A 10664-nucleotide genomic window follows, 5' to 3' on the forward strand; every position below is an offset into this window, starting at 1 on the left:
TATTATTAACAGCAAAGCCATTTTGGCTGACTTTGAACCGCTTGACTCATTTTCTATGGGCTTCTCACCGTGGATTAGAACAGACAACCTTATTGTCCTTCATGATAAAGTAGTCACAAACTAATTGTGCCATCATATTGAGGAGTCTCATCATCATGCTGAGTATCTATGGTTTCAGTGGGAATATAGTTCTCCTCACAAAAATGAATAGCTGCTCCCTTTACAGTGAGACAGATGGTGGTTATAAATATAGCGATGAGACAAATGCTACCGTGGCCTGGTCGACGTAGTTAGAGCAACCCCTGCTGGAGCAGTCCACGGATTCAGGGCGCTTCAGGGTGGATCTGTGTGTGTGTGTGTGTTTGTGTGTGGATTTAGCTCTTTGTGGGGACCAAATGTCCTCAAAATGATGGAGAATGTGGACATTTTTAGATTGTGGGAACATTGGCTGGTCACCAAGAAGAGCAACGGTTCCCCCAGTGGTTTTCTCTTTTATTAGACTGTTGAAGATCAGCATTCATTTCGAGAGAAAGATCAGTTTGGCTATTTTGCTGCTCAGTCAGAGTCCCAGCGTTCAGTTCAGACTGTCTGCTGAACCAGTCACACACAGATTTGGGCCAGTTAACAGAGTACAGTGAGTCTTCAGACAGTGAGGACAGTCTGAAGAGACTTGTGCAAGAACTGATGCAAAGGGTACATGTATAAAAAGTATTTGAGAAAAAATGATGCATTCAGCTTTCATTTTTGGAGCTTATGTGGCTCATTTTTTCTTTTTTTATGAATGAAGTGGCCAGTGGCATATATTAAAATAAATACCAGCAACCAGAAGACAGCAGCTCAAGAGCATGAAGCTTATGTATGGTATATTTAACATTAAGGGAGGTCAGATTATTTAAACAAAATATAACCTTTGTTGGCCCTATCTCTTAAAGTCAGTACATTGGTCCCGTTTCAGCCTATTATCCAGAGGAACCCCAAGACTTAGTTGTTAGTGACAGGCTCAATAGGCTGGCCTTTGATGGTGGTCAAACATGAAGAGTTCTCTTTTCTAAAATCAGTGACTGTTTCTTTAGTAGCACAGTTTGACTTCAATTTTAAATGGAAATATAAGCAAACCCTGTTCATAATCCTAATCCCATGCATCATATTTCTGCAGAATTACGTTTTAAAGACCTGAACATTCAGAGTCATTCGGAGTGGTTTGGTTTGGTATGCTCCAGTATTACGAAACTTGCAGGGTTTTGGTCATAGAAGTACATAAAGAACACTTTATGACCACTGGCAGGCTGTTTAAGGGGTTAATCATTCATAAGAATTGATGACCAGAGGAGGATGGGTCCCACTTGTGAGTCTTGGTTCCTCCCAAAGTTTCTTTCTCCACCTCTGAGGGAGTTTGTCCTTGCCACAGTCACCCTTTGGCTTGCTCACCAGGGGCTTTAGGGTTTTTTTTTATGTTTGTGATTGACTGATCTTATATTCTATGACTGGATTACTGTAAAGTCCCTGGATTCATGTAGATGCTTGCAGACATTTTAGGGTTAAACTGCTATATTTGCATTGTAGCTTCTATCTCTTTCACTGTAAAGAAGCTTGAATCTGTAGGTTTATCAAGACACACTGACTGACTTAAATGTAATTGGAATCTCAATAAATGAACAATGCATGTCTGAAAAACTGGTGGAATCCCCCTTTCCCCCACTGGTGCAACCACTATTGTAATACAGTTCGTTTAACCTCAGCAGATTCACTCTTATATTTTGAATTTCAACACATACATTAGCAACACTGTACCTTCTATTGACATGCACTTTTCCGCAGTACCACAATTGGCCAGGTGGGGGCAACACAAACACATTTCTTTGATGTAATAGCCCACCACTTTCACCTCTAAGACTGTGCTGTGATGGAGTGGAGTGGCCTGTACCCATACTGGCTTATTCAACTTCAACTGGTGGCCTAAACAATCTTTAATCTTTAATCTAATCTAAAAAAAATAATGGAAAAAAACGTTCAAATCCCTAAACGTTCAGATAATAGTCTTACACACATTCACACGCTTCACAGACAACTGAAAAATCGAATGCATTGCATTTACTTGATTCCAGGATATCGCAGGTCTGACCTTAGTAATGACACTGGTAATACCAGGGTAAATCCACTGCCATCCATGGCTGGGAGTCCCAGAGAGCACGACCGGCCTCTTACTCTCAGGGTGGGCAGTGATCATCACTCAGTGCAATGCTAGTCAGCATAACAGAATTAGCCGTTAGCATTACATATACAGCATTTGGCAACTTGCATTTGTATCATACTGCACAGGTCGGAGAATGTAGTGTTAGGAGTTTTGCACAAGGACTCTTAATGGTGTAGTAAGGTACTCTTGCTCAGCTGAGGAATTGAACCCTAGTCTGCCACAGAGACGCCAGTGTTGTTACTCACTACACTACACCAAACGCATGTGTAGAGCCTTAGCTCTAAAATATGTGCTTGGCCTGCTTCAAATGTTTTGGAGGAAGCATATGCTGGTCCACGTTACATGTTAACACAGGACCCCTTCTTTAATATCACCCTGACAATTCTAACATCCAGTTTTTGGAGAGTTCCTGCTTGAATTTCTTTGCAGAATTTCAGAATAGCCTCCCAGAGCTGCTGTGTTAACGTGAACTGCTGCCCACCCTCATAGATCTTTGGCTTGAGGGTACTCCGATGGTTCTCAGTAGGGTTGAGGTCAGGGGATGATGGTGGCCACACCATGATTTTCTCTCCTTTTATGCTCAGCGCAGTCAATTCTGTCACAGATTCTATTACATCACGCCTTGATTACCTGGTCCAGAATGAGGTAGCTAGGCTTTTAACAGGAGGCAGGAAAAGGGACAGCATCACACCTGTGCTGGCCTCCTTTCAATGGTTACCGATAAAATATAGAATTTAGAAGATTTTATTGGTGGTTTTCAAAGCTCTAAATGGTGTCGCTCCAATCTACATCTCTGACCTCTTGACTCCATATTTAACCTCCACATTCTTGACTGAAATCTAAAAGGGACAGAGCTTTCCCTGTAGTTGCCCCAAAACTGTGGAATAGTCTACCACCCGATACAAGGAGATTTTCTACAATTGATGCTTTTAGATCTGTAATCTCCAAGCCTATCTTCCTATATTTTATGGCCCTTTTCTCACTAAATGGTTGTATAGGTATTTGTTTTATGCCTGGGTAATATTTAGATATCCACATTTTATTTAGTTGATTTATGTACTCTACTTTTTGATTAGTTCATAGTTTATGTAGCGTTGTCTTTATTTGTTTGTTGTTTATTTGAATTGTACAGCACCTTGGTTGGCTTCAGAGGTTGGCTTTAACCCCTCTAAAAGCGTATAGCCCACCAGCAGGCTGAAAGCATTATTACAAACTTCCTTTCCAAAGAATAGCGCCACCAGTTTCTACAGACCTCCATGTAGTTACAGAATAATACGCCTTAGTGTGTTATAAGGCTTGTTGTGTTACTTACTGAACTAATGGGTATTTGTTATTTAGGTAATGCTGCCCTATAAGCTCTATGGTGCTTCATAACAGGGTTATAAAAGGGTCTGATGTCTATCACTTTAGCGTAAGGCTCACGTCAACACAGTGCCGTTTACTTCATAAAACATCTTATGTCATCTTGCACTTACTGGCATAAGCTGTTTATTAATATTCAAGAACTGCTTTGCTTTATAAATACATTATTTGAAGCTCATGCATGTGTTATGAAGCAATTCTTGAATATTTATGAACTGCCTATGCCAGTAATCCCAATTTGACATGAATATTTGAAGACTGCTTTATAAATACATTATTAAATGCTTATTCTTGTGTGTTATGAAGGCTTTTTGAAGGTAGTCATCAAATAAAGTGTTACTCTTGTGTTCAGAGTTACGGGAAGTCAGTGTCATCCATTGCCTTCACTGATTTGTTTATGTAACCTGTGTCGGACCGCTTGAATAGGTCAGGACTCAGAAACCCTGTCATGCAAGAGTTCTGCAAGGGCTTCTGGGTATATGTTATGTGTTTTTTGTTTTTGTGGGGTTTTTTATCTTCATTATGGGCGCTCATAAAGAAGCTCTTGACCGGACTGGCCTGAGGCTGGCCATAGAGTAAGCTCATAAAAGATGGTGAGCCAGAAAGCTAAATGACAGTGATTCGGTTCAGAGAATGTGTATTACAGGCTGAGCAGAGAGCACTGAGCTGAGATTGGAACAGAAGAGAGTCACACAGGTCAGGGGAGAGTGTGTCCAGTGCAGCGTGAGACTCTTAGAGTCACTGAAGCAACTGGACAACTGGACGAATAATTCCAGATATGCGCCTAAAACAACTGCTGTGTATGTCATCGTGTTCTTTGGGTAGGAGTGTTGCTACGTCTGTCCATCTGTCCCCTTGCGCGTGGGTGTGCGAGTGTGCATGTGTCCATCCGTCCGTCCAAATGTGTGTATGCATGAGAGGGAGGGGGCGAGCGGCAGTGTTTGTATGTGTGTGGGTGTGCTTGTTTTTGTGTATTTTCAGGACACAAAAAGCTGAAGTGCCTTTTGGGTTTGAAGGTGTGTATTACATAAACACTATATGTCCAAATGTCTGTGGACACCCCTTCTAATGAATGCATTGTTCTGTTTAAAGTTGCATGTATTGCTGACACAGCCTGTTTAGTCTCTGCAGAGAGGTACTGCCAATAGAATAGGACTCTCTGGAGCAGATAAACATGAACCTATTAACACCGTGCCTAATGCCAGGTGTGGACTAGAGGGGTATAAAGCCCTCCAGCATTGAGCTGAGGAGCAGTGGAACTGTGTTCTCTGGAATGATGGTTGATGCTCCATCCAATACTTTTGGGATGAGTTGGAGAGTTGGGGGTGTGGTGGGGTGGTGATCATCCTCACAAACGCTCTTGTCACTGAATGCAATTAAATCCTCACAACAATGCTCCCAAAATCTAGTAGAAAGGCTTCCTGGTCCAGTAGGTACAGTTACTCCAACCAAAGCAAGATAAATACCCTTGATTTCAGAAGACACAATGAATGAGCAGGTGTCTCAATACTTTTGTCCATATAGTGTATCTAAACTATACTTTATCTATACTAATCAGCCATAACCTAAAACCTAAAATCCTAATATTGCGTAAGCCCCCCTCGTGCCACCACAACAGCTCAGACACATTGAGGAATGGACTCTACGAGACCTCTGAACACATCAGCAGCAGATCTTTCAAAGCAACATTATGTAGCTTCAAGATTATTGCAATGCTCAACTGACCCGTAATAGCATGTTTATCGTGCTACTCCAGCATTGGCACGCTGCTAACTGCACTATGTAACTTTAGTGAATTGCGCAGGACAGTGCTTGAGTCCACATGCTTCTTTCACTTTCAGGGTTGGTTCTGTATCTCTTAGGTTGTCCAGAAATGCATGTAAGGGTGTCCTTCTCCAGAGGGTGGCTAAAAGTGCGGCTTTCATTTCCTAACTGTAGGAGGAAGCCAGGAGCAATATTCTGGCATAATGCAGCTTTAAGTGCTGTCCAGACCGATTAGCTTTCACTCCCCACAAGGCCTTAGGCGCCTGTGATGAGCCTTAGGCAGCCGTGACTCTGTTGCCAATCCTTGTCCTTCTTCGGGCAACTCTGGGAGGTAATAACCACTGCATATATAAAGTCCATTGTTCTGAAAACATCAGCTCCTTGTTTGCTTGATTCGATGGTAGGCTCTTTTCTGTATGTTTGCTATTTTTTGAGGAAGAGGGATGAAGAGTATTTCAGGATTGTTGGATGAACTAGTGCCATCCATTCTTCACTGGATTGAGGTCTGGACTTTGCCATGGTAAAACATTCATCTATTATTTTACTGTTCAACCACTCCTGTGTTGTTTTGGGCTGGTGCGTGGGATCTGTTTCTCCCAAGCTTTATTTGTCAGCAGACTGAAGCAGGTTGCACTTGCAGGATCTCCCTGTATTTTGCACTCCACCAGAAGGCCCAGTCCCCATGAGTGAAAGCATCCCCACAACATGATGCTGCCACCCCCTACTTCACTTTTGGGATGGTATTTGTCGAGGAATGAGCAGTAAGCAAGTTTTAATGTTATTGGATCTCAAACACTATGGCAACTTCCAGACATGCCTTGATGTGTTTTCTTCTTGATATCGTTGTTGTACCTTCACTCTTCCAGTGATGGTTATCCTCTTTGTGGCTTCCTTTTTACAGCTCCCCTAGAAAATCATATATATCCCCAGGATATTGGAAATATTATTGCATTGGTGGGACATGTAGCTTTTATTAGAAAAATAAAGATCAACATGATTGTGGTTATCGGGCTGGGTTGGGTGTTCCATTCTGCTACAGTATCCACCTGCAATAGTACAGAAGGTAATAGAAATTCCCCAGAAGGACAGGAATACAAACTTGTTAGGGGGGGTTATGGGTGGGTATGTGTGTGCGTCTAGAGCAGAAGGCTGCGACAGCAGTACTCTCTGAGGGCCCCAGTCACAGATGGACAATCTTAGCCTAACTCATGCTCAACCATCACTTCTCCAGCCCCACACACTCGACTGCCTCTCAACAGAAAGTGACCTACACAGCCAAACCAGGTTTTCCTCATGTTTTCCTCATGTTTTCCTCAAGCACATTGTTTGAATTCTCTTTTTGTTACATTTCAATTCATGTTAATATAATTCAGCTGTTTCTTTAATATTTGAGTAAATTCTGGAGCTAGTTCATATTCATTAAAATATGAAAAAACTATTGTTAAAAGCTGACTGAAACATTTTTTTTTTCAAAAATTGGTCTAAACATGATGAAGGCTAATGTAAGAATTGTAAGCTTGTAGATTTCTATCCTGGAGGTCCCAATCCTTGCCGCTTTGCCATCAGCAGCCATAGTCCTAAAGAGCACAATTGGCCCTGCTCTGTCCAGGTGGGTAGAGTGCATTCCCTACCCTCATCACTCTTAAGCAATTTTGGCAAGCACAGATATCTTTTAGCTCTTGTGGTGAAGCTGAGGATTTTGCGCTTCTTCTCCGAGCGTGTCGGCTGCCCTGCCACTTTTTGAAAAAAGACTTTGGGCCCTGTCTTACACCCTGCTCAAGGTGCGTTGCAATGCTCATTGCTATTTGACATCCATTCATTGCTATTCCCACCAACAGTCTATTTTCACACCTTCTGCCTGCATTGTTTATTGCACGTTACACCCAAAACACACCCATGATTAATGAAGAAACTTGATTTTTTTTTCAAATACATGACTTTTGTGCGTTTTGATCCACGCAAGGAGTACTTTTTCTGTCATTATGATAGCAAAGACAGGCTGCACGGTTTACAGCTCGCCAAAAGATTGCTAAAATAGTGCCTTTGGCTGGCTCTGCATGTATTGGAGGATACATTTACAAGGCATCTAGCAGACGCTCTTATCCAGAGCGACTTACAGAAGTGCTTTGCTATTTACCAAAGAATAAGCTCAGCTAGTAGGATACATGTTAAGTCATTAGGGTCAGGAGCATTGCTAGTGCTAGGGGGAGGTATGAATGGGTGGCTTTTTTTTTTTTTTTTTTTTTTTTTGAAGATTCGTTATAGCAGTGATGACATGCTAAGTTATGTTAAACCATCAAAGAAACACTTTGGAAAGCTGAGTGTACCCAAATTTTTGACATGCATGTTTCGTTTCACATGAACTAAGACAGCATGCCAATCTGCAAAATTACTCTGGAAATTCACACCTACATCTAAACAAACCCACGCCAGATGATGCAGTGCCTCACACACACACTCTCACACACACACAAACATACACATACACACAAACTGCCAGGTAGACAAAGTGAGCAATTTCAGTTGTACTGACTGCTTCTTCTGAATCAATAATGATAATATATATAATGGCCAATGCTCCTGCTTTCCCTGGAATTACAATTTCGTAAGGCCCAACAGCACACAATCTCACCTTCATGGCATTGGCTATTTGTATTCATGGCTGCAGCTCGAGGTCAGTGTGGGCCGTGTTAATATGGTTGGGCTGCATCAATACTGCATGTGTCGCTGTTAATGTTTATATCACAGGCCCTGCCGAGATTAACATACTGAAAAATATAGCAGGGCTTTAAATCGCTAAGGCATGCTTGCTTTCGTGGAGGCTGGTCGTGTGAATTAAGGGCTTTAAACACACACATCACACGCCTTAAAGCAGTATGCTGACCTATGTTAGCTGTTACTTCACCAAAAAGGTTTTCAACACCTGCACATTCATTGTTTCTTCTGAAATCAATGGTATTATAAAGTGTTTATCCTGCTTTTGCTGGAGTAACTGTCTCTACAGTTCAGGAAAGATTTGGGAGCATTTGGAGCTGTTTCTTTAATATTTGAGCTAATTCTGGAGCTTCATGTTCACCAAAATGTCTTCTTTAGGTTGAAAAACACGTTTTGCCCAATTCTTTCCCCCAAACTAGTGTTAAAAGCCACAAGTGACGAGTGCTAATGTAAGTAATGAAAGTAATGTATGTAGCCTGGAGGTCCCAAGCCATGCCGCTTTGCCATCAGCAGCCGCAGTCTAAGAGAGCACAATTGGCCCTGCTCTTTCCGGATGGGTAGATGGCGCTCTCTACCCTCAACACAAAGGCTTCCTACTAGATTTTGGACTATTGCTGTGAATATTTGATTGCATTTAGGGACAAGAGCGATAGTCAGGTCAAGATGCTGGATTATCCCCAACTCTCCAACTCATCCCAAAAGTATTGGATGGAGCACCATCATTCCAGAGAACGCAGTTCCACTGCTCCACAGCTCAATGATGGGGGGCTTTGTACCCCACAAGCCCACGCCTGACAATTGGCATGGTGACAACAAGTTCATGTTTATCTGCACACATTTAGATTGGACTTGCCTGAATTACAGCCATGTATGAACCCACCCAGGAACCACTGTGATTGGATTACGATCGGGTCGCTCGAATCACATTCTAAGGTGGTCAGAGATGAATCTTGACCACATTCAAAGCAAGTAGAAATGGATTGTGCAGCACACTTTCCCACAAATGAAGTTAAACGTCCACCGTCATCATATGGGAAATAATAATAATGAGGTTCTCTGATTACAGGAACTGATTACAGCCTAGACATCTCTCTGTCTGCTGGACAGTAAACCTGTAGAACACACAGCCTTCATCTGCTAGTACCAGGTGAGAAACCATGTTTTTAGGTAGGTCACTAAGAGTAAACGACATACTGTAAGGGTTCAGTCTACACCAGCAGGGGGCCAAGGTGGTGTAGTAAGAAAGCAGCTGGGAGCAGCTCTGAAAACTCCATTTCCCAGAAGCCCCCAGGTGTGTCTGATCAGCAGCAACCTGCTAGGCTCTGCATAAAAGCTTACTCAAACAGTGGCTCAGTGTTGCACCTTAGTAGAGGGGCAGACAGTACTCAGGTAAAGAGAAAACTAGAACAAGAGAAAAGAAAAGAAGTCTATTGAGGTCTTAATTTAGGAGGAACCCAATCCACCCCCCACCCCCCAATTCTGTATATGTGAAAGCACTTTTTTATTAATGGGAAAGTCAAAGCAGATCTCACACAGGAGACCTTTTTTACTAAAAATTGCTAGGGATAAAAGTGCTAGGGACTAGCTAGCATCAGCTAGAGTAGTGGCTAACTTCTGCATTCTACTAAGTTTTTAAATGTTTAATATTCTCAATGTAAAGTGTCTTTTCAACACTGTGTTGTACAGTGCTGTAGGTTTTTGGAGGCAGAACGTTGAACTCTTGCCAGTCCTATTGCTTACTCTAACTACCATGACCTCACATGATTGCGCTTGTACAGATCTAAGCTTGACTGGAACACGCCCCGAGAACAAGCAGCGTTTTAGTGGACTACAAATGACTTTCCCCAGAGGCTCTTTTTGCCAATTCTCTCTGATAACTGAAAGCAAAAAGGCTCATTTTGCCCAGGGTGAAATTTACATGAGGATTAATTAGGGCTCTCTCTCTCTCTCTCTCTCTCTCCCTCTCCCTCTCTTTCTCGCTCTCAGTGCCTTCCCAACACATCGCTGCCAAGAAGAAAAAGCAGCATAGCGTAGATCAGCAGAAATAATTTGGTGCATCATGGATAATATGCACTTCAAAAAGGGATATCTTCTCCTCCACCATAACTCAAAAGAATATACTGACATTAACAAATACAAGTGTGCATGGTGACCTAGTTCAATTTTGAGAATTCCTAACACAATTGCTTTTCATAGAAAGTCGAGCAGAAGAGCTATTATACAGTGTATTAATGTATTATGGAAACTCTACTGCTTCTTGCTCCCTTAAGTCAGTTCCAATTATTTGTGCTGAACTCACTCAGCAGAAAAAGCCTGTTATTGGTCTTGGCTTCTGAGTCTGAGAAAAGATGTTGGTTCGCCTGCGGATCAGTAGGCATGCTTTTGTCATTACTGGCAAGGCCGACACTATTTTTATCCAGCCGTACCCTGCCGGTCCGTAACGCACTTGGATATGTACACAACTCCATCAGAAGTATGATTAAAAACACTGCTCAAAGCTCTTCCTTTCTTTTCAGGAGGCAGAACTATGTTTTTAATGTTTTATGGAATTTGAATGGCTTTGAATTACAGCATGGTATGGGCTTTCCTACAATGCTGATTGGATGGGATTTGTGTTATAAAGTCCATG

This window comes from Salminus brasiliensis, chromosome 20 (assembly GCF_030463535.1).
Source record: "Salminus brasiliensis chromosome 20, fSalBra1.hap2, whole genome shotgun sequence".
NCBI lineage: Eukaryota > Metazoa > Chordata > Actinopteri > Characiformes > Bryconidae > Salminus > Salminus brasiliensis.